The sequence below is a fragment of the Marmota monax genome, unplaced genomic scaffold (genome assembly GCF_021218885.2).
Source record: "Marmota monax isolate L192 unplaced genomic scaffold, Marmota_monax_Labrador192_F-V1.1 WCK01_AAM20220418_F8-fsc00062, whole genome shotgun sequence".
Lineage (NCBI taxonomy): Eukaryota > Metazoa > Chordata > Mammalia > Rodentia > Sciuridae > Marmota > Marmota monax.
In genome coordinates this window covers 9,328,157-9,352,396 of record NW_026695221.1, presented here as the reverse complement: position 1 = coordinate 9,352,396, position 24,240 = coordinate 9,328,157, and the positions used below count along the sequence as shown (strand labels likewise).

General features: G+C 46.1%; 1 protein-coding gene across 8 annotated transcripts in view; it reads left to right on the top strand.

Moving 5' to 3' along the window:
- St3gal4 (ST3 beta-galactoside alpha-2,3-sialyltransferase 4) overlaps positions 1-24,240 on the top strand; it is a 46,239-nt gene that overhangs the window by 3,414 nt on the left and 18,585 nt on the right. For 3 of the 8 annotated variants that reach the window (XM_046432739.2, XM_046432737.2, XM_058575273.1), the window contains exon 2: positions 4,581-4,668. The exons of 2 other annotated variants lie outside the window; for them this stretch is intronic. The gene's annotated coding sequence lies outside the window, so the exon portion shown is untranslated. Of the gene's footprint in view, positions 1-724; positions 744-4,580; positions 4,669-7,363; positions 7,385-24,240 lie in introns of those variants that run through there. 3 more of the 8 variants (XM_058575272.1, XM_046432736.2, XM_058575271.1) reach the window with 3 other exon arrangements.

Below are 24,240 nucleotides of genomic sequence, written 5' to 3'. Positions count from 1 at the left end.
CAGCTTTGTTCAGTCCCTTGCTGGGAGTGAGGGACTCCAGGATCTTGCTTTCCTGTTTGGGGAAAATCAGCTAGAAGAGTCCAGGGAGCATTTCAGGGAGTGTAGTTGTGTTTCTGCATTGGGCCCAAACCCCCTTTCAGGGTGCAGGTTCCTGTTGCTGCAGCAATGCTACTGTGCCCACCATCTACTCTATGCCTTCCTCCCATTGCAGCATAATAAAAGTCATAATGAAAAGGGACTTAGCAAATAACAAAAGGAGTCATTATTTATCAACCAAGCACTTATTAAAGACCTGTTCTGATCAATTAAAAAAAAATGTGCTAGGCACTTATTCACATCACTTAATGTAAACCTTACCACCTCACCCCAAACCCCCAAATCCTATTTTTTTTCAGTGCTGGGGATTGAACACACATGCTGGGCAAGCATCCTACCACTGAGCTGTACCCCCAATCCCCAAACCCCCTATTCTTGAGCCCCTTTATAAGTGAAGAAACAGAGGCTGGGGAAGATTAAACTACTTGGCCAAGATCAGAGCTCATAAGCAGCTGAGCTGGGACTCAGTTTCAGGCCTGCTTCCAAACCCTGAACTTTTCAGTCCAGTTCTCAACTGTGCCCCTGAACTGGTTTTCCTTACCTGTTGGGCTTGCAATTTAAAAAAAAAGAAGAAGAAGGAGAAGGAGAAGGAGAAGAGAAGGAGAAGGAGAAGGAGAAGGAGGAGAAGGAAGAGGCTCTGGACTCAGGTATAAAGGGATTTGCCCAAGGCCACAGTGTTTTAGTGACAAAAGTGGGACACAAACCCAGGCTTCTGGGTGCTACCCTGAGTCTAAGTCATAGCCCTGCCCATCCAAGCCCAGTCCTCTGAGTTCCTGAGTCGGGCTTGTCTGCCCTCTCAGTTGGGCAGACCCGGGTTCTCCTTCCTCCTTCCATCTCGCCTCCTGGCTTTCCTCCTTCCCTGCCGGCCCCTGCCGGTCCCTCCCAGCCCCCACCACGCCCGCTTTCCCGCTGGTAATTGCTTCCATCTGGCCCGCCTGCCCGCTCCTATTCCTTTGGAAATGCGTTTCCTCGGCCTCCCACATGGCTGCAAGGCCTCATCCGGCAACCACAGCGACGCGTGGGGAAGGGGAGGGGCCCTACTAGGGTGGGGCATGGGGAATCAAACCATCCAAGGTGGCCTCTTCCAGTGTTCCTGCCAGGTAGGAGCACTTTTTGCTGCATAGACCTCCCTGACCTGGGCTGGCTCAAGGTCAGAGAGGTTCCCTAAACACCCCATTTTACAGCCATTGAAACCTCCTCTTGTACTTGGCAGGCAGGCTCAAAAGCCATAGGCCTCCTTGTTCTTTTGAGATTGCTCACCTTCAATGAAGGGGTGCCTGGCAGAGAGAAATAGAGACCAGTAGGGACACACCCTGGACTCCCACTGATGGGAATCTCTGGGAAGTAAGACAAACAGAGGAGTATTGGTGCAGAGCCCAAGGCATCCTGGGAGCTCTGGACATGTGAGAATGGAGCTACTGGTTTCATTGGCCCTAAACAGTTGACACAGAACAGAGATACAACCTCACATTGCCTGGATACAAAATCCACACATCCTAATAGTGCATTAATATTTGGTTGACTCACTTGCCTAAGAATCTGAAGAGGCTGAGGAGGGAGAGGTCGCAGGGTTGTCAGGATGGCCACCTATAGGTTTCAGAGGCATGCTTCTGCCTGTGGAAGGGGCAATTTCCCTGTTATGAGAGGTCTTTGAGCATAGACCTGTGACTTTGACAGGGACAGAATAGAGGAGATGCAGTCATTGGCTGGAGTGTGTTTGTAGTGTAGAATGGGTTTGAACACTTTGAAGGTATTTTATTTTAGGATTTTGATCCAAGCTCCATGGGGCTCTGTGGCACTGTAATCCCAACAACTAGGCTAAGGTAGCAGGATTGCAAGTTTGAGGCCAGCCTCAGCAACTTAGTGAGATCCTGCCTCAAAAATGAAAAATAAAAAGGGCTGGGGACATAGCTCAGTGGTAAAGCACCCCTGGGTTCAATCTCTAGTACAAAACCAAATGTGGCTTCCTTAATGTAAACTCTAGAAATTTGTCTGTCTTATTTGCTGCTATGTTCTTCATGCCTGCAATGATGACTAGCAATAATAAGTGCTCAATAAATGAGTGTTTGATGGATGAGTGAAAAACATAGCTCAGGTTTTCTACCATTGTCTTTATGTACTCCTATCCCTGCTTCCTATTCTTCTGAGAGCAAAGGAAAAAGAGTTTCCCTCTTTGCCAGATGAGCTGTTTGTCAGAGATTGGCCTGACCCCAGTGTGTGCTATCACCTTGGGGGCCCTGTTCAGACACCAGAAAGGCAGGCAGGAGCCTTGGTGTGCTGGGTCGCAGGCTGTCCCCTGAGGAGGGCATGCTCCATTCTTCCCACCCCCGGTCTGGCTGCTCACATTTCTGCACCTGTCACCGCTCTTCAGTAACCTTCAGGTCCCTACACAGACCAGACCTGTGTCACTTCCTGTCCTTATGTCAGTCTTCTCCTTATTTGGGGCCCTCTTAAGAAAGGGATCTTGGTGGTGCGGCTTCCCTTGGAGTAAGGGAGTCATCCTCTTTTGCTTCAATCCGACCAGCTCCACTTTCATTCCTTCTACATACTGAGTTTCCATTTAAAATTTCTTTTGAAACTGGGACAGAGGGTTTCTTGGCTTAAAAGATTTTTTTTTTTAACCACCCCTCCCCTCCGCTCCCCGGCTCCAGTGTGTTCTTATATTCTCTGTAGAAGCCTCATGTATTTTTACTTCCTTATCTTTACTTACACCAGCATCCCCACACCCCCACAGCTTAGGCATCTTTGACAATGACCTTTCTAAATGGCCAGTGTCCTTCAGCATCAACTCAAGCCCCTGTTCTATAAAGCTTCCCTGAAGCCCCCTGCATTCTCCTGTCCTGTGACATGGAGGGGATCTTGGGCCTGATGAGTCCAGAGTACATCTCAGTGCCACACAGGCTAAACCAAAGGTCCTGGGGTTGGGCTTCCGGGAGGTGATGTGGAGCCAGGAGCTTTGTATTTTGAGAGGCAGGTTATAGACTCTAAGCTCTTCCCTCCTTGCTAACTTTGATCAGAGCTCCCTGCCTGCCTTTGTTACCTTTGTTTACTTCTCTAACAAATTAGCACTTCTTAAGAGATACCATCAGTGCTTGGAACCTAGTACTGTATAAATGCTGGCTGGTGTTTCTGTTATTCCAGAGTGGGGAGCTGAGATTAAAGAGTGCCTACTTATTTTCCCCAGGGGAAAAGGGGCAGGTGGCCTGGTAGGAGTTGCTTCTGTCTCCTCTCTGTCCAGCTATGTGACCTCAGGCAGGTCTTGGGCTTGGTTTTCAATCAGCATGTCTGCTCATTGGGGTACAGATAATGGTGTCTGATCACTGCTTAGGATGGTGATACACAAATTGGATGACATTTTTCTACCTGAGAGAGCCCTCAGAGGTGAGCTTATAGTCACTGGACGATTGGGCAGGACCCGTTACTTGTCTCGTTTACTGTTGTATTCCCAGCAATACCACATTAGCACTCAGTAGCTGCTCCATAAGTATTTCTTTTTGCAAATGACAGAGTGAAAGCTCAGAAAAGACACTTAATTGTTCAGGGTCACAGCATCTCTCTCCCCAGGCAGGGAGGAGGCAGGACACTGCCCAGTTGGGCTGAGCCCCATGAGTGCTACTGGGCTCTCTCCCTGTCCTCCCATTCATGCCTTTTCATTCAGCTTGTCTGTTCTCCAGACCCTGAAGGTCTGAGGTTGTTGAGGCTAACCCCCCCTTTGGACAGGATGGGCTAAGATATCTGGTCTGGAAATGCCCTTTCCACTGGCCTAGCCTGGCTGTGTCCAACTGGGAGAGTTAGATCCAAGGGGCTGGGAGCAGAGGGTGTGTTGATGGAGTGAGGGGTGGGGACAGCATGGGCCCTTCTCTCCAGGCTTAGTGCCCCCTTTTCCTTCTTGTCCCCACTTTGTTCCTTTCCTCCTTTTCCTCTGTCCTTTTCTGCCTTCCTTTAAGATAGACCGCACCTGCTCACTTTCTTCTTTTTCTTTTTTCAGTACTGGGAATTGAACCCAGGGCCATGTGCATGCCAAGCAAGCGCTTCAGACTAAGACACATCCCCAGTATTCCTCTCCCTCTCCTCTGTTCCTCTGTCTTCCTTTCCACCTCTTCTCTCTCCTTCTCTTGTCCCTCTGCCCCTGCATTCCCTAGGCCTCAGCATTTGGGTTGTCCTCATGGGAGGTGGTTGGGTTCACTGAAGTGGGGGGGTACTCAGGAGAGACTTCACTGGGAGTCCAAAGAAAGCTCCAGGTATTAGCAGCTTTGGAATTTTAGGGCAAAAATGGCTCTTTCAACATGTGGGTGGGGGAAGGACAGTGCCTGCTAAGACTATGCAATTCTGTGGTCTTCATTGCTGCTTCCTGGACCCTATCCATATCCTTGGGCATCTTGGGCACATGGGCAGGATCTTGTCCTTCTGCAGCGGGTCTCCACCAAAGGATTGTCAGATGGAGCTTCCCAGGCCTCTGACTTCCTCCACCTTCCTCTCTCTAGAGCTCCAGCTCTTTATCCAAGAGCTACCTGCTAGGATGGAGGGAGCTGGCCAGAGCAGAGAGGAGGTTTCTGCTCAGACCCCTGCCAGGTGAGCGCACCTGTTGTGCTTGGTCTGATGCATGTGCTTGTGTGTACATGTGTGCCTTGTAAGTGTGTGGATATGTACATGCGTTATATGTGGGAGAGGGCATATGGGCTTGCATCGGTATATGGGCAGAACATGGGGTGCACTTTCACTGGTCCTTCCCCCGCCCCCCGCCCCGGCCCCGGAGCCTGGCACTGTGTTGCCTGTCTCTGGCCCAGAGCTTGCATCTCTGTGGTCTTTGTGACTCTAGCTTTGCACTGTGGCTTTGTTCTGCCTTAGGGGCCAGCTGGTCCCCTGCTGTGGTCCCACACAGTGGTGACTGATCCCTGGCCACCCATTCAGCTGTCTGGGGGCCCTTGGGCCAGTGTTTGTACCCTGTCTCCCCAAATGGAGGCGTGTAGGGGCTTCCTGCCCGGAGTCTCAACCCTGCCAAGGCAGAGGGAATGGGGAACAGCTGCGTTGGCTGATTCCGGCTCCTTATGGATTTGGTTTGACAACAAAGCTCCTCTGTGTGTTCTCAGGCCCCTTACATAACTGGGGGTGGGGCAGGGGAGGCAGCAGGAGGAGGTGGAGATGGAGACCCGGAGACACCAGGGTGGGATGGCTGGAAGGGGACAAGGACTAGGAAGAGAGGGGGGAGGGTGAGAGACCATTGAAGAAGGGGAAATGGGAGGAGGGGGAGAAATATGTTTTGGCCTCATAGTTTACTTCCTGCCCCCTGGAGTAGGACTCCAGGTGTCCAGACCTTTGCCTGTTGATGCTGGGGCCCCGCCAGCCCTGCACTAGCTAAGGAAGGGGCTGTGGGACCTGTCTGGGTGTGAGGTCAGGTAGGATTATTAGAGGCTAGCCCTGGGCTCCACCTTTTAACTGAACAGATTCCATGAAACAGGGAATCGTTTTCCTTCCTTGCCCTTGGGCTTTTGTTCCCTTCTCCCCAGCCTGCCCTGCTTCCAGAACCACCCTCCCACCGCTCACACCCACCTCTTCGCAGAGTTCAGGAGGCAGACCAATGCAGACCTTCCCTGTGCCCTGCCAGGCCCAAGGCCCTTCCCCACCTCACTCAGCCAGCCTCCTACCCAGGGCCCCAGCTTGGGGCCTGGCCCACCATCAGAAACCCTGTAGTCCTGCTGTCTGCATCTCCTGTCCCCAGTGTTCTGCTGTCCTTTTCTCACCATCATTATCCCTGCGGCTGTCCGAATAGACAGGAAAGAAAATGTTCTCTTTCTGGAACAGCTGGACTAACAGCTCCTGGAGGCTAGGTGAGCTTGCCAGGTTTGGGTGTGTCCTGGAGTGGGGGTAGGTACTGTGTCTGGAGCCTGATCCCTTCACCCTCTCCTAGGCAGGAGGACACAGAGAGGCCAGGTTGGTGGGACTCTGGCCTCTCCTGCCCTCAGAGAGAGCTAGGGCCCTGGTGGGGACTCATCTCCTGGGTTGTCTCAAGAGTCCGTGGCTTCTCTGTCCTCAGTTTCTCTGAGTCTTTTTCTGGTAACAGAAGTCCCTGGAAAGAGCCTCTGGGTTTGCATTGGTGGGGGTTGGTGGTGCTTGCCCCCATGCTGCAGGGAATGGATAGGCCACGTTCTTCCAACTTGAGCACAAAGATGGTTCCTACAAGGGCCAGGAGGAGGAGCTACTGGCCAAGGTGCCAGATTACCCTGGGCATGGGTTTTGGGCCTAATAGTGGGTTCTGGTGCTCTGCTTGGCCCTTGGCATTATGTGTGGTTGACTTGGGGGTCTCTGCCTATAGGCTATCCTGTAGGACCAGGAGCCTGCCTCTCTGTGGAGTCCTACTGAATAGGCCGATTCCAGAATCCCCAGTCCTCAGTCTCTGTCTAGCCTGAGTCTTGCCTTCCCTTTACCTCTTCCAGGTCTGAATGCTGGGATGATTCTGAAATCGCTACAGCCTAAGGCCTAGAGCTGAGAAGGTCTGAGCTGGTGGGAGGGCCAATTGGGGAGGGCCCAGAAGTTTTCTGGATTTGAGAACTCTGAGGGCTGATAGGACAGCTCCTCTCACAGGAATTAGGCACAGATGCAGAGACTAGGATAGGCCTGAAGGATGGTAAGTGTGTGCTGTGGGTGCTGGGGCAGGGACAGCCTTCCATAGGTAGCAGCCTCTGCGGTATGTGTGCCCATGGCTATAGGCTGCCCCAGAACCCTCTCAGCCTTGCTGGGGATACACCCACAGGGCCTAGCAGTGTGGCTGGGGTGCCTGTCCAGGGCCTCTGCTGTGTATCTTTTTTTTTTTTAGTTGTAGATGGACAAAATAGCTTTATTTTATTTGTTTATTTTTATGTGGTACTGAGGATCGAACCCAGTGCCTCAGATGTGCTAGGTGAGTGCTCTGCTGCTGAGCCACAAACCCAGCCCTCTGCTGTACATGTTTCTCTCCCTTGCTTTCCTACAGGCCCTCCCCCTGCAGCCCATCTCCTTAGTACCTGAGCATGAGCCAGACTCACTTCCTATGAATTGGGTTTATCAGGACATAGGACAGTAAGCCCAGGGCTTCTCTTTACCCAACTTTCAGAGTCCCCAGAGGGCTGGTGTAGCCACTCCCTGCTCTTCCTGAAGCTCCAGGCTCCCTGGCTGATGGCTCCAGGGACCTGCAACCTGACAAACAAACAGTAGGCGCCAGAGCAGAAGGTGAAGGAACCAGCCCATAGAATACCGCCAAGGAATGGAGGAAGTGAATGCTCTGGCGGAGGCCCAACAGGCCCCAGAAATTGTATGTGGTGGGGCGGGGTGTGTAGGGGAGGGGAAAAATGGGGGGAGAGGGCTGTGTTCCTGTGTGTTCTGAGGTAGGCCAGTGTGCACTGAGAAGTGTGTACAGGCTATCACAGCCGAGGGCCTGAGTGTGAGTATGTGTTACGGGACAGGAAAGGTTGGCTTGAGAAGAGTTACCTGGGCCTTCTGGCCATGAGATATGATGGGGCTGTGAGTACTTAGATTCACTTCCACATTCCCCCAGGGGGCTTGGGAGCCCCAGGTGAGAGGTGGCCCTGTGTTGCCTCTGATAACCTGAATGTCAACCAGCCCCTTCCCCTGCATTCCCACTGCTTCACCCAGAGGGACTGTTGCTCAGAAGTGCAGTCTGGTGTTTTCCAGCACCACCTAGAAGGTCAGCCATTCCTCCACTTCCCTCCTTCTCTACTTTTACTTTGAGGAGAAGGGTATGTACAAGTGGTTCATCAGCAAGTCTTAATGATGCTGATAACCTCCAGAGGGACTCACTCACCCCCTTCTCTGTTCCCAGCTGACAGGCTGACGCAGAAAACTGTGTTTTCCTTACCCACAGTCTTCATTTCTCTTGTAGGGGACACATTCCTTTAGCCTCATACCAACATGCACCCTCCACCTGAACCCTTTCTACTTCTCTCAAACCCAGCCCTTTTAACCTTGTTGAGTTCATAATAGAAATTCATGAGTAAACTTTCCTCTGATGTCCAGAAATTTATTTGTTCCTGAATTGCCAACAAGGGCTAATTAGTTCATGTCAGTTCTGACCAGATGTTCTGGAAAGGAGAGAAGGGAATAAAAGTTCTATAAAGGTGACTAGGGATCAGGAAAGAGTAGATTCTGGGGATCCTTGCTGCTCCCATATACTCCAAAATAGAGCTGAAAGCCAGAGGCATTTGTAGGGCAAAGCTGGAATCTTACCCACCTCTGTGGGGATCCTAGGTCTGAACAGTGCTCTACACCGTTCCCACTTGGAGCCTTTAGGAGTACAGATGGTCCTTAATGTAAGATAGCTTTTTTTTTTTTTCTTTTTTACTTAGGATGTTTAACTTTATGATGGTGTGAAAGCAATGTGTGTTCCATAGAAACTGTACTTGGAAGTTTGAATTTTTCCCGTTTTCTGGGCTAGTGATATGCAGTATGATCGTTTTGTGATGCTGGGCAGCAGCAGCCACCAATACTCTAGGGTGCACTGGGGCTAAGCTGGGATATTCCATTAGGTGTATTAAATGCATTTTGACTTGAAGTATTTTCAGCTTCTCAGGACACAGCCCTATCATAAGTCAAGGTGCATCTCCATCTGCTCTGGAGAAGCACGTTAATCACCAAGGGAACATAGCTCTGGAAATAAGAGGCCATTCAGTGACAGGGAACTCTGCGAGTAGCTAGCATCATGGTGAAGAGGGGACACATGTATGACTGAAAGGGATGGCTGTGTCAGGGACCTGGACACTAACTCTGGAAGGTGCTGTATTGGGAAAGGGAAAACATTAGAGTGGCTTCCCCACTGCCAACCTGCCTCTTTGTTACCTGCAAGGTAGGGGAACTGATGAGGCTTGGCTGAATTCTTGGGTGGGGATATGCAAGTTATACAATGTCCTGGAGCCCTGATCAGTCAACTCCTCCTAGTCAGGAAGAAACTGACACTCCTCATCTGTAAATAGGAATAAAAGTAAACTGTCACATAAAGGAGTTTAAAAATTAAATGAGAGTATGTACAATAGCTGCAGAACTTCCCCAAGGAGCTTTTAAAAATTAATCCAGGGGGCTGGGTTTGTCCTTCAATGGCAGAACACTTGCCTAGCATGTGTGAGGCACTGGGTTCGATCCTTAGCACCACATATAAATAAATAAAAAGCAAAGGTACATCAACAACTAAAAAATTAATCCAGGACTGGGCCTTTAGCTCAGTGTTAAAGGCTAGGCTAGTTTAGCCTAGCATTTTAAAGTCCCTGGATTTCATCCCTAGCATAGTGGTGGGGGGGACGGTGGAGAGTTGTGTCACTCCTATTAATACCCTTCAATAACTTCATGACACCTAGAATAAAATCCAAGCTCCTTGGGGTGAACCACAATGTCCTATACCACCTGGTCCCCATGGCCTCCTCAGTACACTTTGGGCCCTTCCTCGTCCTCTGTGACTACATCAGACTTACTCTTGTTCCTTTCATCGGACAAGTGTGGGGTCTTTGCACTTCTGTCCGTCTGGAACCTTCTGCCCCTGCTCATTCCCATCTTTGCATGGCTGCCTTTTCATGTTGATTTCAGGTCAAGAGCCAGCTCCGCACAGAGATGGTCCCACCTACCCTGTTGCAAAGGAGCTGGCCGATCACTCTGTGCTCCAGTGCCCTCATGGTCTGAGTCATTGTTATAGAACCATCAGCATTTATGTCAGTCATGAGGCTGTCCCCACTTAGGTGTAAACTCTGCAAGCCTGGGCCTGTCATGTTTACTACTCAGTGCAGTACCTAAGACATTGCCCTGCATGCAGTAGGCCTCAGTCCATTCTGGCTTCTGTTTCTACTGTTTGCCTAACCTCACTGTACCCAGAGGACCTGGGGTCCCCACCTGCACTACAGTGGGGATATTATTCTGGACTAGCCTTTCTGAGGAAGAGGTAGAGGAAGAGGGAGGTTTTGCCCATTGCTCTCCTGGGGCCACACAGGGTTAGTCTTCTGGGTGACCTCACTTTAGAGCTTTGAATTAGGAAGTGAATCTGACTGAACTAAAGGTAATAGGAGTCAGTTCTGCAGAAACCACAGCTGCTTATGAAAAGAGAATCCTTGTGGGCATAGGGGAAGTGAAGTGTAGAAGAATAAATACAGATGGGCTTGCTGTACCAGCTTCTCCAGGGGTGCTTCTGGCAAAGCCTGGTCTGCACACCCAGATCCTTGTTGTTTTTAACTTGCAGAGAAGAGGAAGGAGGAAGGTGCTCTAAATGGCATTGCTGCTAGCCCACACCAAACTTTTATGTAAATTAGAAAAAGTTACCCCTCCATTTGGACACAGCCATGCAACGGGCCATATGCTTTGGCAGCAGAGGGAGGGCTGGACTTCGGCCCTACTTGCCACCCTGGTTAAGCTGTTTGCCCAGTGTGTATACTATGCTGGTCCCTATCCTTGGAGTGGGACACAAAGAGGGACAAGAAAGGCAAATCTGTGAAAGCAGCTACTGATGCAGTTCTTTGGACTGAGATCAGCTGTTTCTACTTCAATAATGATCCTTGGAGCCACTGTTTTCTGTCATGTTCACACACCCTCAGAGATAGTGCTGTTTTTATCTGCATTTACCCAGACGAAAACCTAAAACCCGGGAGTTAGCATGGCCACATTCAAACAACTGACGGTTAACTTGGAATTCAGGTCCAGGTGTGTGAGATTCCAACCTTTACATTGCCTTCCTTCCTTTCCTCCCTCCCTCTCTCCCTCCCTACTGGGGAGAGAACGCCGAGGTGCTTTACCACTCACCTACCTCCCAAGCGCAGGCAGCTTTTTTTTTTTCTCCCCAGCACTTTTTATTTTTTTATTTTGAGACAGGGTCTTGCTAAGGTACTGATACTTCTCTCTCTTACACAGAATGCGTCCCTGCCTGCCTTTTTTTTTTTTTTTTAATATCTTTATTTTGTTCATTTGTTTATATGTGGTGCTGAGGATCGAACCCAGGGCGAGGCAAGTACTCTACCGCTGAACCACAACCCCAGCCCCGCCACTGCCTGCCTTTTTTTTACAATTTATTTTTTTTTAATATTTATTTTTTAGTCTTAAGTGGACACAATATCTTTATTTTACATTTATGTGGTGCTGAGGATCGAACTCAGTGCCTCAAGCATGTTAGGCAAGCACTCTACCACTGAGCCACAGCCCTAGCCCTTCTTTTTTTACAATTTAATACTGTGCATCTAATCACTTGATATTAGAATGCATAGATACACATTCTGTCTTTTTCTTTGCATAGTGTTTCATTGTCTGTGCTTTGATGCATTTAAACAGGTCTCTGGATAGATTTTCAGATTGTTAACATATTTTGTTGTTATAAAAAGGGCTGTGAGCCAGGAGTAGTGGCTGGGAATGTGGGAGACTGGGGCAGGAAGATTGAAAATTCAAGGCCAAGGTCCATAATTTTATGTATTCTTATCTCAAAATAAAAAAGTGCTGGGGGCATACTTCATTGGTCAACTATCCTTGGGTTCAATCCCCGATATTTTAAAAAATTTTTTTAAATGAAAAGTGCTGTGAGCCAGTTGTGGTGGTACATGCATGCTGTAGTCCCAGATGGGAGACTGAGACAAGAGGATTGCTTGAGCCCAAGGGTTCAAAACCAGCCTGGGCAACATAGCAATACCAGAAAGGAAGGAAGGGAGGGAAGGAGGCACTGTGATAAAGAATGTGGGTGTGTGTATATGAGTGTTTTGTACTAGAAACTGAACTCAGGGGAACTCTACCACTGTGCTACCTCCCCAGCCCTTTATTTATTTATGTTTTGTTTTGAAACAGTCTTTCAGAGTTGCCCAGGTTAGCTTTGTATTTATAATCCTGCCTCAGCCTCCTGAGTAGCTGGGATTACAAGCATGTGCCATCACACCCAGCAAACCGACTTTCTTTCTTTCCTTCCTTCCTTCTTGCCTGCCTTCTTTCTTCTTTTCCTCTCTCTCTCTTTCTTTCTTTTTTGCAGTAGTTGGGATTGAACTCAAGCCCTCCAGCACTGAGCTACATCCCCAGCCCTGGTAAAGATTTAAAACAAAACAAAAAAACATTTATTTATTTATTAGTTGTAGTTGCACACAATACCTTTATTTTTATGTGGTGCTGAGGATTATACCCAGGATCTCACACATGCTAGGCGAGCGCTCTACCACTGAGCCACAACTCCAGCCCCCAAGATCTTGATAGACAAGTTTCTGTGCAACTATAGGGGACTTTTCTGTAGAGAAAACTTTTGGCAAGGAAATCCACAAGGTAAAAGCAGGTAAAGGGGATGTTGATAGATATTGCCAAATCCCCTCTCACAAGGTTGACCCGACACAAGTCAGAGGGACCGTTTCCCCCATCCCCCAGCACTGTGCGTCTTAGGCCTCTTGGGTTCTGCTGTTAAGATCAGTGAGAAACTGTCTCAACCACACTGGAATTTCCAAGTGTAGACAAGTGTCTTTTCCTATGTGCCATTTATATATCTTTATTGTAAACTGTACACTCATGTCCTTGGTCTACTTTTAAATTTGGTGTTTTGGCTTTTTTCCTTTTAATTTGCATGAGCACATTACAGGCTGGAGGAATCAACCGGTCTATCATCCTGTGTATGTGTTGTAGATTTATTTTCCCAGTTAGTCATTTGTCTTTTAATTATTCTCTCTCTCTCTCTCTTAAAATTTAAAAATGTAGATATATATGTCCCTATTTTCTTGTATTGCCTTTAAATTTTTATTTTTTTCAAAATCTTTATTCCTTCTCTTTAATATAAAAATATTTCAAACATAAAATTTATATTTGAAAATCAGCCATATTATCAAATAAACAAGTTATCAAATGTAAACATTTTTCATATTATGTCAGACTTTTAAAAAAATTTTTTGTTGTTGTTGATAGACCTTTATTTAATTTATTTATTTTTATGTGGTTCTGAGGATCAAACCAGTGCCTCACATTTGCTAAGGAATCACTCTACCACTGAGCCACAACCCCAGCCCATTATATCAGACTTAAAAAAATTTTTTTTTTTAGTTATCAATGGACTTTTATTTTATTTATTTGTATTCAGTACTGAGAATCAAACCCAGGGCCTCACACATGCTAAGCAAGCACTCTACCAATGAGCCACAACCCCACCCCCACCCCATTTTTTTCTTTCAAGAAATAAAGGGGCTAATCATGGTGGACACAACTATAATACTGCTACTTGGGAGGGGGAGGCAGGAGGATCACAAGTTCAAGACCAGCCTGGGCATTTAGTGAGACACATCTCAAAATAAATAAAAAGGACTGTGGGTGTAGCTTAGTGGTAGAGCCCTTGCCTAGCATGTGCTAGGCCCTGGGTTTGATCCCCAGCATGACAAAATATAAAAATAAAATAAATAAAAAGAAATAAATATTATAAGTGTAAAGCTAAGGACTTGCTCCTACAACCTATTCTATTCTTTCCCATCTGTCTTTCCCATCTGCCCAGAATGTAATTCTCTCTTTCTCTCTCTTTTTTTTTTTTTTGGTACTGGGAGTTGAACTCAGGGTTACTCAACCACTGAGCCACATCCCCAGCCCTATTTCATATTTTATTTAGAGACAGGCTCTCACTGAGTTGCTTAGTGCCTTGCTAAGTTGCTGAGGCTGGCTTTGAACTTTCGATCCTCCTGTCTCAGCCTCCCAAGCCACTGGGATTACAGGTGTGCACTACCGTGCCCAGCGTAAATCTTCTCTTAAAGTTGGTTGTATCTTAAATTCTATTCTTTTATTGTATACATAAGTACACATACAATTTATACATGTGCACATACACATAAACGTACTTTTTTTTTTTAATTCACACTGTATTTATCTTTTGGTAACACTTAAAAAATAAACATCATCTATTCAGTTTTATCCAAATTGATCAATATAGATAAGTTTCTTCAGTCTAAATGGTTATCTGTAGTATTCAAGTGTATGAATATACCACAGTTTATTTGACCGTCCCTGTACTAATGGACATTTAAGTTGTTTCCATTTTTTGCTATTACAACAGCATTAAATTAGCATCCTTGAATGATGGGGTGAAGAGTTGTAAGGGAGGATTACTCTGGGGTATACCCAGAGATGGCATTGCCAGATTGAAAGCTGTATACATCTTTAGATTTACTAGATACTGTAAAGTGCTTTTTTTTTTTTTTTAAATAGTACTGGGGATTGAACCCAGGGTGCTGTACCACTGAGCTACATCCCAGCCCTTTTTGTTTTTTATGTTGAGAATGGGTTTTGCTAAATTGCTGAGGCTGGCCTTGAACTTATGATTCTTCTCCCTCAGCCTCCCGAGTATCTGGGATAATAGGCTTGAGCCACCACATGGTGAAGGGCTCTTCTGAGCCAGTGTATCAATTTGTATTCCCATCAGCACTGTGTGAGAAATTGTATTTGAGCTCCCTGGTCACCAACATAATTTCATATGTTTGTTAAGTGTTTGGGTTTAATCTGTGAATTACCTTTTCTGGGTCCTTTGTTTTTCTTATTCCTTTTTTTTTTTTTTTTCCCGAAGTATGCTAGTGCTCAGACAGGGCCTTGCAGATGCAAAGTACGTGCTCTACCACTGAGCTACACCCCCTGATTTTTTTATTATGGTAAAAATTATTACCATCTTAATCATTTTTAAGTGTGCAATTCAGTGGCATTATATACATTCATATATTCTTAATGTGTTATCTTTACTACCATCTATATCCAGAATTGTTTTCATCTTGTAAAATTGAAAACCCCACCCCATCTTTTGGCAACCACCATTCTACTTTCTGTGTCTGTGATTTTGACGATTCTGAGTACCTCCTTTATGTGGAATCACACGGTATTTGTCTTTCTGTGACTAGCTTATTTCACTTAGCATAGTGCCTTTAAGTTTCATCCATTTTGTAACAAATGTTAGAATTTCCTTTTTACAGCTGAATAATACTCAATTATATGTGTGTATCATATTTTCGCACTCACTTATCCCTCAAAGGACACTCAAATTGCTTCCATGTTTAAACTCTCGTGACTAAAGCAGCTAAGAATGTGGGCATACAAATCTCTTCAAATTCCTGATTTTTTTTTTTTTTAATATTTTTTTATTTTTTAGTTCTTGGCGGACACAACATCTTTCTTTGTATGTGGTGCTGAGGATCGAACCCGGGCTGCACGCATGCCAGGCGAGCGCGCTACCGCTTGAGCCACATCCCCAGCCCCCAAATTCCTGATTTTGATTCTTTGGAATATATACCATAAGTGAAATTGCTAGATCAAATCATGTCCCTTTGCTTTTGTTTTGTTTTGTTTTCTTATTTGTGGGATTGCTGATGTATTTAAGCATTTGTGGGTCATATGCATCATCTGTGACTTAGTTAAAGCCTAAACTCTTGAGTGATGTGCACCAGCATCCCTGCTGAATTGGGGAGCAGCTTTGGAAAGGGGTATACTTCAGGAGAGGGCTTGGATCAGGGAGTTGGGCACAAATTCTAGAAGGTGTACTTGGAAAGACAGAGCAAAAGGGACTTCCCCTGTGCTGCCTCCTCCCTGTCTCCCTCCTCTGTGCTCCACCCACCCCACCAATATGCCCTTGAGTCAGGGCCAGGAGGTGGATCTGTGTTCAGTGCAGGGCCGAGTCTGGGTGGCAGTCTGACTGTCTCCCTGGTCGCTGCAGTCTTGTATAGTGGATAGAGTGGAGCCAGGACGACAGGTGAGTGTGGTTGTGGAGCAGGTAGGAGCTGTGGCTGTGGACTCCTTTCTTTGCTGGGATGGGTCAGATCTTGAGTTGAGAGAGACTGCCATGTGGAAGGAAGGGTGGGCAGCACCAGGACCAGATGTCACTGTCATCTTACAGGTGCAGAGTGCTTGCTGTGTGCCAGGTTCATATGGAGGCAACGGATTTTAAATACCATGACGTGTCGTCTTTTTTTTTTTTTCCTGGTACCAGGGATTGAACCCAGTGGCACTCTACCACCCCCAGATCATTTTAATTTTATTTTGAGACAGGGTCTGGCTAAATTGCCCAGATTGGCCTCAAACCTGGATCCTTCTGTCTCAGCCTCCAAGTCACTGGGATTAGAGGTGTGCACCACTGTGCCCAGCTCATGATATATCTTGAAGGTCATGACATCTCTGAGAACTTGCTCTTGGTACCCCCATTTTTTTAGAGAAGGAATTTGAGACTGTGAGAATCACCAGGCCAGTGGATGTAGAGGCTGGATTATCAGAGACTTTCTGAGTCCATATCCCTTTCCACTGCTAATAGTGCTTTGATTCCCTGGAAGCTGGGTCCTGGTGTTTTATCTGGCCATCTTGATAAGCAAGTAAGGAAGGAGGAGATTTCCTAGGAAATGGAATGTCCTCAAGCATGTGACTCTCCTAGGACCTCTTGGAGTTTGCTGACATCAGCCTCTGATGTGATCTAGCACCCTGGGAGCTGATGGTGGTTAAGCTGAGTCAAAGTTGGCAACGGCTAGTTCTTCAGAAACCCACATCTGGCTGTTGATAAGGGTGTCCTTGTGAGCATAGTGACGTGCACTTGGCAGAAAGTGGTGACCCTTGTTGGCTCTGTGAACTCCCAGTCTGAGCTTTTGCAAGCTCTCAGCACCTTGGATGCCCAGGTCTTTGCAAAAGAGGGGCCTGAGTTGTTTTAACTTGGTGAAAGTTTCTGTTCACAGTTGTTTTACTTATTGCTTCAGTGTGCACATAATAATTCAGCTGTCCATACATTTAAATATTTACTGATTGCCTATTATGAACCAGGCATTCAATTTGGTATTGGAGAGACTATGGAATGTATGAAAACCTTGCATTCTTGGGGCATACACCAGAGACTTTGTGGTGTAATCGCCACTATGGAAGTGAAGCAGGCTGATGTGTCAAAGGCAGGTAGAGTGATGAGGCTTCTGGTGATTGGGCAGTCCAGAGAGGAAGCTGTGGCAGAAGGAGGGGAGGATGGGGCAGGAAATCTGGTCTTGGGTCCCAACTACTGATTCCAGATTCCCCAATATTCATAACACTATAAACCCCTGCTGGGATAAAGACCCTTAAGTGAAACTCGGTTTTGAATCCTAGTCTCCATTATCAAATTGTGTGTGCATGCTCATGCAAATGAAACATACAAACTAAAATTTTTACCTCTGGGGAGGGAAGATATGTTTAGGAAATACTAATAAGGCCTAGGGCAATCATCTGGGACTTTCTTTTCTTAATGAATAGTCAGTTGTGCATAGTATAAGATTCACAGTTTTATTTGTCCTTTCGATTGTGGGCGTGTATATCAAAAAATAGTATTATTAAGAATATTTTTGGTGCTGGGGTTGTGGCTCAGTGGCAGAGTGCTTGCCTCACATATGTGGGGCACTGGGTTTGATCCTTAGCACCACATAAAAATAAAGAAACAAAATAAAGATATTGTGCCCGTGTATAACTAAAAAAAAGAGTATTTTTATTCACCCCACATTTTACACTGTTGTGGTTTTGGGATTGCACCTTGTACACGAAGATGGAGCACTGCCAAAAACTTAGAATATCTTGGTGTGCCTTACTTTTGTTATCTCTTCACCACCATGATGAAACTGTATGGGAGGAGTCTTCCTCCATTTTAGAGATTAGGAAGCTCAGTCTTAGGAGAGCTAAGTTATCCAAAGTCACATATCTTGCAGGTAGCAGAAGCAGAGGTCAGTCCTGATGGCCCATCTCCAGGGCACAGCTCTTGGACAGAGGAGAGAAGGTTCTGGTGAACCAGTTCCATCTGATCATCTGGCATACCCAAATTTAGCTGCTCACTCTTGTAGACTCTGGGAAGATGTGTGAGGGGTAACCCCCTGTAGGCATCAGGGCAAGAAGGGTCAGGAAGAAATTGATTGTGGGTAGAGTAGAGGTTGAGCCTGTGGGCCAAGGACAATGGCATCTCAAACTTTGCTTTCATACTCATGATCCAGGAGGAGAGGGACAAAGACACAGCAAGGAGGTTTTCTGGACTAGGATGTGTTTAAGACTGTAGGACTTCAGTGCTACCTTGGCTGTGCATCTGAATTACCAGGGGCCCTCCCCCAGACATCTCAGACCCCAAGGCTGGCCTTTTAATGTGGAACATAGGAAGTGATGCAGTTTTCTAGATGTTTCCAGTAGACACTTGGGGGTGGATTCCACTACCCTTGGAAAATAGAAAGTTTGAGTGAGGAAGGATTGTCTAGCCCAATGCTATCCTATAGAAATTGGGAGGGAGCCACAAATGCAAGCCACTCTCTTTGTTTGTTTATTTATTTATTTATTTATTTATTTTTGTTACTGGGGATTGAACCCAGGGCACTTCACCACTGAACTGTGTCCCCAGATCTTTTGTATTTTTTTTTTTAAGAGAGAGAGAGAGAGAGAGGGAGAGAGAGAGAATTTTAATATTTATTTTTTAGTTTTCGGCAGACACAACATCTTTGTTTTGTATGTGGTGTTGAGGATCGAACCCGGGCTGCACGCATGCCAGGCAAGCGCGCTACCACTTGAGCCACATCCCCAGCCCCGATCTTTTGTATTTTTGAGGTAGACACTTGCTAAGTTGCTGGGGCTGGCCTTGAACTTGCAGTCCTCCTGAGTTGCTGGGATTACAAGTGTGTGCCATCATTCATAGTTCATAATTTAAAATGCATTTAAAAAATTTTAAATTTAGCCACATTTTCAAAAAAGTAACAATAAAGAGGTGAAATTAATTTAAATATTTTAACCCATTATAAGGTGATTTTTTTTGTGTGTGTGTGTGTGTGTGTGTATACTAAGCATTTGAAATTCAGCATATGTTTCTACTTAAAAGTATGGCATTATGTAAAAATGTGGATGTGTAACCGATGTGATTCTGCAGTCTGTATTTGGGGTAAAAATGGGAGTTCATAACCCACTTGAATCTAATGTATGAAATATGATATGTCAAGAGCTTTGTAATGTTTTGAACAACCAAAAAAAAAAAAAAAAAAGTGCTAGCCAGGGTAGACCAGCCACATTGCAAGTACTTGATAGTCATCTGGGAATTGGAGCCATTGTGTGGTAAGGACAGGGCTGATGCAATCCACTGTTTCTAGAAGAGGCATCTGGGGGCCAGAGGAGGGAGACATGCTGGTGGCATGTGGGGTACCAGCCCCAAGTTCAGAGATCCTTAATACGAGCTCATGGCTTCTTTTGGGTGGGAGGGTCCATGTTGGCAGTGAATTCTCTTATATTTATCCTCGGCCTGGCCTGTCTTCCTGATTCCCACCTTGTCACATGGGTTTTAGCTTTCTAACCCTGAAAATAGAATTCAAAGCATCTGCCTCTCCAGGCAGACATCGGAAGTATGATTTTCAGGTGGCTCCCCTGGTGTCTTGTGATTGGCAGCTGGTCAAATGGATGATACAGTGTTTCTGTACAAAAGTCTGCTATGAAGGCTGTTGGCCGCCTATGGAGCCCAAGGGTGGGGAACAGAGAAAGCATTGTGGTTGCAGTGGAAAGCTTGTCTGGTTCCTTTTCCTCAGAGCTTGGATGACTTGAGAGACACTCCCACTGGTGGCCTTGATGTAGTCAATTACTCTGCCCTCTGTTGTCTCTAAGGAGCCTGGGGGAAGCGCAGCTCCCTCACCCCCAGGCATATTGCCATCACTGTACAATGATGGGGTGAGGCCACCAGTTTCAGCCAGGGTCTAGCCACAGGCTGCACCAGAGGTGCTAGAGAGGACCTGACCTATGGTTACTGCTTCCCCACTCCTCCACCTGCACTGGGACAATGACATCCTGATGAATAGATCCATTTGTTCATTCAGTAAACTTGTATGAGAGCTAACTGTGTGCCAGGCACTATTCTAGACATTGGCTATACAACAGCAGCAGTGAGCAAAACAACAAAGTCTTTGCAAGTAGGGAAAGGGATCTACAATATTGGGTGTGTGGGGAATTGCTGCTGGGAGGTGGAGAAGTTGAGGAAAGAGCTGGAGGAGTAGATACCCAAGCCCAAGCATTCTAGGCTAAGGGCACAGCAAGTGCAAAGGCCCCAAGGAGGGAGTTTGCCTAACTAGCCTCATCAAGACATGGTGAGTGGCTATTTGCAGTGACCTACTCAGGTAATCCCAGCTACTTGGGCAACTGAAACAAGAGAATTGCAAGTTCAAAGCCAGCCCAGGCAACTTCATGAGACCCTGTCTCAAAACTGAAAAGAGAACTGAGGATATAGCTCAGTGGTAGAGCCCTGCTGGATTCAGTGCCCAGTACCACCATCAAAAAAAAAAAAAAAAAAAAAAGCCGGGGGGAGTGGTTGTGAGGAGGCTGCTGAGGCTGGACTGGGTGATGTGGAATAGAAGGGGACAGTTGGAAAAGAAGGACGAGAGGTGCTGGCCATATAGGTAGCTATAGGGCGGAGCAAGGATGTGACCTTTTTTCTAAGTGAGATAAGGAGCCCATGGAAGGTTTTTGAGTAGAGAAGTGATAAAAATGACAGTCTATCCAGGAGAATCACAATTAGTTGGTCATCTGTACCAAAGAATGGCTGATCAAGGTCGATTATGACGTGAAGGGAGAGCTCCCATACCTCTGCCCTCGTCCTAACTTCCCTTGCAGCTGCATTGATTGCATTGCATTCACACAGTACGATTTGGACTACACACCGCACTGGGATATTGGCAGTGGCCACTAGGACCAGACTTACACATCTTGACAGGCTGGGGAAATGTGTGGATGCAGGTGCAGGCGTATCCCACACTGACGTCTGGAAGACTTGCCATTGAGAGTAGGACCCTGGAGACCTGATTTAGGAGCAGAGTGATTAAGTCCTGTGCCTCTGGTGTGCCATGACTGCAGGAAGAGGACAGCATGTGAGGAAGTCTGGTGCCCAGCTGGAGGGTGTCAGTGATCCCATGAATGCAGCCACGTACATTAAAAGTATATTGGGGAGCCTGCAGAGGGGCACCAGGGCCATGAGGCTGGTGACTGTGTGTCCTAAGGAAGCCTGCCCGAGAAGTGGCCTGATTGAAGGACTTTGATATACTAGAGACCCCACGTCTCTAGTTGCTCCAAAGGGCAGTGGTGGAGTGTGGGGTCACTTAAGGTACTTGAAATGTAGGGAGCCAATCCTTCATGAGATGGTTTTATTGGAGGCAGCAGGGAATAAAGATTAGGAGTTGGGTCCTGGAAGGACTAAAGTTTCAGTCCGAGCTCCACTCCTCATTAGCTGGATGACTTGGGCACCTCCCCCATCCCTTTCATGCCTTTTCTCTACAGTGGAGATAACTACAGTGTTTGACCTGCAGGGTTGAGTTAATACTTGAACAACCCTTGAAAGTTTCTGGCACAGTGGTTCTCAACATTTGGTAATGGCTGGAGACATTTTGCTTGTCAGAACTAGAGAGTGGGATGTTCTACTGGCACCTTGTGGGTAAAGGCCCAAGCTATTGTTAAATATCCTATAGTGAACGTTAGAGGAGGCCCCCCAACAATGAGTTATCTGGCCCCCAAAATCAGTGGTGTGGAGGTTGAGAGATCCTGGTCTTGCATATAGTAAGTGTGTACTACATTTCAGTTATTATTAAGAAATGTAGTACATCTTTTAATTCCATGTTGTTACTTATTTGGCAGACATTTATAAAACAGACAGGTATTGTGGCATAACCCTACAATCCTAGCAAATTGGGAGGCTGAGGCAGGAGAATTATAAGTTGAAAGCCAGCTTGGGCAACCTAGTGAGATCCTTTCTCAAAATAAAACATTAAAGGATCTGAAGATGTGGCTCAGTAGTAGAATACCTCTGGGTTCAATTCCTGGTATTGGGGGTGGGGGAGAAGGAAGTAAGCAAGCACATACTTATAAAATATAAAGTTACATTATGTGACAATGCATCTTGGATAATCCAGGTTCTCTCATAGGCTCTTGTATAAATAAGTTAAAGGTCATAGGATAATGGACAAGACATAAAACCAGTAACAATACAACATTATTTTACCTGGTAAGTAAAGAATTCAAGGTATAAAAAATATTTTATGGGAACAAAAACATTTGTTCATAGAAATATCTGAGCAGACTTCATAGATGAGGGGCATTTGAGCCAATGCTATAGGAGTGGGATTGTTGACAGAGTGGGGAGGGGTTAGAATATTATCTTAGTCTGTTTTCTGCTCTTATAACACAATACTGCAGACTGGGTGATTTGTAATGGATAGTTTATCTGCCTCACAGTTCTGGAGACTGGGCCAAGATTGGGGGACCACATCTGGTAGGGGCCTGCATGCTGCATGCTCTCATAGTGAAAGATAGAAGGTAGAAGGGCAAGGATGGGGGGCAGACTTGGCCTTTTTAAAGGAGCTTACTCCCAAGATAATGGCATTGATCCATTCATGAAGGCAGAACCCCCAAGACCTAAGTATCACTTAAAAGTCCCACCTCCCAACACCACCACCAGATTGGGGAATATGTTTGCAACATCTGGACTTTGGGGGACTCATGCAAGCCACAGCATTCTACCCCAGCCTATCTAAACTCATGTCCTTCTCATGTGCACATGACATTCATTCTGGGGCTGGGGTTGTAGCTCAGTGGTAGAGCACTTGCCTAGTGTGTGTGAGGCACTGGGTTAAAACCTCAGCACCACATATAAATAATTAAAATAAAGTTATTTTTAAAAGTTATTGATTATTTCATGTTGACTTAAAAAAAAATTACATTCATTCTACCTCAAAAGCCCTGAAGTCTTTTTTTTTTTTAAATTTTTATTGTTGGTTGTTCAAAACATTACATAGTTCTTGACAAATCATATTTCACACTTTGATTCAAGTGGGTTATGAACTCCCATTTTTACCCCGGATACAGATTGCAGCATCACATTGGTTACACATCCATTGATTTACATATTGCCATACTAGTGTCTGTTGTGTTCTGCTGCCTTTCCTATCCTCTACTATCCCCCCTCCCCTCCCCTCCCATCTTCTCTCTCAACCCCATCTACTGTAATTCATTTCTCCCCCTTGTTTTTTTTTTTTTCTTTTTTTTCCCCTTTCCCCTCACTTCCTCTTGTATGTAATTTTGTATAACCATGAGGGTCTCCTTCCATTTCCATGCAATTTCCCTTCTCTTTCCTTAGCCCTGAAGTCTTAACATGGTTCCAAAACCAACTTAAAAGTTCAGTCTCATCTAAGTCAGATAACAGGTAAGACTGAGGCAAGATTCATCCTGAGGCAAATTCCTGTCCAGCTGAGAGCCTGTGAAATCAAAATGCAATCACCAGTCACATACTTCTAAGATACAAAGAAGGGACAGCATAGGAGGTACTTTCCCACCCCTAAAGGGTGAAGTAGGTGAGAAAAGAAAGTAATAAAGCTCCAGGACTTTATTTGACTCCGTGTTCTGCCATCCAGACACACTGGGCTGATTCATCTGCGGGGCCTAGGGCAGTCCCACCTGCCTTTATGGCTTTGCTGAGCTCACAAGTTAGGGCTTCCTACAGCTCTGTCAGGTTAACATTGCATCTTGGTCACTCTACACTTCCTGTTCCACAGGGCCTGTCACCAGAGGAGGTCCAAGGTTTCCACAGAAGGGGACCTCACCTCAGAACAAATGGGGTCCTTGACATACGTGATGGAAAAGAATTTCAGCACACATTACATTGAGACTCAAGTGCTTAAAGAGATTTAGGAAAGCAGATGTACATTTAAGGGACATTGAGGGGTATTGCAAGAGAGAGACATGCTATGGGGGTCTCTGGCTCTTCTTTTAAAGGATACACAGTGAGAGGTGAGAGAGGGTTTGGGAAAGTATGTGGTAATGACAACAGTCTGGCAATCATAAGACAGTTTATAGTGGTCTGGTTATTCTCAGGATCCTTAGATTGATGTTATTATCTAATCAGTTGATGATGTTAGAAAATCCCCTAAGTTATAGATTTCTGAAAATGTATCTCTCTTTGCTTAATCTATTTATTGAGAGATTGTTTGGGGGTTCTAGAAAGGGAGCATAGCTACTCTACACCCTTGACCGAAGAACAGTCCTCCTCTATTGGGGAAGTTCGTCCTCTTCAACAGACTGCTCATCTTTGAGAGGGAAGCTCTTGGATGAGGACTCCTGCCTAGCCAACCAGATCAGCTGAATCAATTCTGGCGATCAGTAGGGTGACAGATGTCCAGCCAGATTGCCGTCACATCCTTAATCTATTTATTGTAT